The sequence below is a fragment of the Mus pahari genome, chromosome X (assembly GCF_900095145.1).
Source record: "Mus pahari chromosome X, PAHARI_EIJ_v1.1, whole genome shotgun sequence".
NCBI classification, from domain to species: Eukaryota; Metazoa; Chordata; class Mammalia; order Rodentia; family Muridae; genus Mus; species Mus pahari.
Genome location: NC_034613.1, coordinates 27,715,703 through 27,718,367, shown reverse-complemented (window position 1 = coordinate 27,718,367; position 2,665 = coordinate 27,715,703). Strand labels below are relative to the sequence as shown.

Below are 2,665 nucleotides of genomic sequence, written 5' to 3'. Positions count from 1 at the left end.
ATATGTATATGTAATATATGTATATTTGGCACTAGGCATATGCAGATTGATTAAATCTAACTCAAAGATTTTATGTGTGGAAAAGAAAGCTACAATTCTTTGCTGTATTTTTTAAACATGTGCTTAAAATAGCCATTCAAAATGAAAACAGACTGAAGGTTAGAGAATATTGGACAAACTCTTCTGTTTGCTATGTAGGATTTTTCTTTTATTTTTTTCAAATTGTAGTTCATGAAATGCAAGCCACTGTGGACAGCTATGGCTGAATACTGCTTGATACATTCCTCTTAGGACATCATCCTCTTACACTCCATGGAACAGAATACCATCCCATTTACAGGTATGAACTCCTCCCCAAAAAGACACTTCTTGCAGCATGAGCAGAGGAAGCACGCTGTGGACGCATGCCAGCTGAAGTTATTGTATATTACTCTCTGCTCTTCTGGGTCAATGGCAACCTGGCATCCTTGACACACCACAGCATGGTTCTTCATGTAGCAGGGCTTGCACACAGGCTTGTCATTGACCATAACATATAATTTTCCTGCCAGGATGTAGTTGCAGTCAATGCAGCAGAAGTGTTTCAGATGCCAATTCTTGTTTTCTGCTTGGGTGTATTCCTTGCTGAATATCAACTCATCGCAACCAGCACAGCGGGGCTTCTCACTGTCACAGTAATGTCTGCCACAGTATAGCTTCCCATTCTTCCAGAAGTAAATCATGTTGATGAGGAGTTCACCACAGGTGCTGCAGATGAAACAACCTGGGTGATAGAGTTTATCATAACCTGCCCTTTCAGCAAAGATGGCTGGGTAGCCTTCCTTTATGGCGCCTTTGCAGCAGTAACAGGAATATTGGGTCTTCTTATACCCCATAGACTTGTCCTTGGAACTCACTGCTTGTGGGGTGTTTCTGACTCCCTCGGGGCTGTTCTCCTTGTAACACTGAGCATTAATTTCAGAGGGAAGCTTCATGTCACCTACTCCCAGGGCCTCACATTTGTATTTCTTCACAAACTGCTCCATCTCCTTTGCCTCTTTGGGAGACAACTCATGGCACTTAGAAGGGTCCTGATCATGTGGAGGGAGCTGCTTTGCCAGCTGCTTCTTCCGGTCCTGTGCTCCCTCTGAACCTGACACTGGCTGTTTCTCCTTAGGCTGCATCTGCATGTACTTCCTGGGCAGTGGCTGGTTCCGGAAGGGAGGAGCACACTCATGGATAAGAGTGTACATGGAGACTTTCTTCTTGGAAGCATCTCTGTTGCTCAATTTCCTAGCATTGTGGTTATTTATGGGAATTCCCTCTGACTTCAGCTTGGCGATCAGGTTGATGTACTTGATGTCCTCAAAGAGTTTCCCCACTTTCCGATGCTCCTCAGTGTTTAGGAGTATGTCATGCTCTTCTGGTCCACATTTGCAGTTACGACATATTTTCTTCCAGAAGTGTAGTTCAAACCCTGAGCATTTCTCTTTGCATTTTCGACAGGGGGCTCCAGATTTTTGCTCTTGACCTGAGTCCATCTCTAAAGAGTGGAAACAAAAGGAAATCTATTATAAATTTCTAAAGTTTTAAAAACTTCAATGGATCGCACTTTTAATTCCACTTAATGGTCTTGTTCATGTAACTCTGAAACAAATCTTTTGTGAGCTTCACATTGTTTATCCAACTATGACAACAAGTATGTAAATGGAAGCTGCAAGTACATATATAGCATATTTTATATTTTCATTGCTCTTATCATGAAATGAAAAGAACTAAAATAAACTTTATGGAAGACTACAAATACTGTAAGTCACAAAACTCACAAATTCATGTCTTTGACCCTTATGTTCCCTGAATGCAAGTACAGGGAGAACACAGAGGGAAGAGAGTGAAAAGCAAACACACATATGGAATAGGTTAGGAATTATGATTAAAGAACACCCTCACAGAAGCAGGGGGAGGGGGAGGGAATAGGGGGATTGCAAAGGAGAAACTGAGAAAGGGGTTACATTTGAAATGTAAATAAATAAAATATCCAATAAAAAATTCTAAATAATAGTATCTCTCATTCCTCATCAAAGAACAATCTCTTCCTAGTAGATTGGAACTATTGCCGGGCTCTTCAGGTAGGCGCCAGCTCCGGGTCACCTTGGGTGCCAATTCTCCTCAAAATATTTGACAAAACAGAAACAGAAGGTATTCATTCTATGAAGCCACAATTACTCTGATACCTAAGCCACATAAAGACCCTACGAAGAGAGAGAACTTCAGACCAATTTCCCTTATGAATATCGATGGAAAAATATTCAATAAAATTCTTGCAAACCGAATCAAAGAACACATCAAAATGATCATCCATTATGATCAAGTAGGCTTCATTCCAGGGATGCTGGGATGGTTTAATATATGGAAACCCATCACGTAATCCACTATATAAACAAACTCAAAAACAAAATTCACATGGTCATCTCATTATATGCTGAGAAAGCTTTTGACAATATCCAACACCCCTTCATGATAAAAGTCTTGAAAAGTTCAGGAGTTCAAGGCCCATGCCTAAACATAATAAAAGCAATATATTGCAAACCAGTAGCCAACATCAAACTAAATAGAGAGAAACTTGAAGCAATCCCACTAAAATCAGGGACTAGACAAGGCTGCCCACTTTCTTCCTACCTATTCA

The 2,665-nt window shown here is 40.6% G+C and overlaps 1 pseudogene; it reads right to left on the bottom strand.

Annotated features, from left to right (window-relative positions):
* Window positions 1-287: 287 nt before the first annotated feature.
* Window positions 288-1,520, bottom strand: LOC110313764 (annotated as a pseudogene).
* Window positions 1,521-2,665: the final 1,145 nt, after the last annotated feature.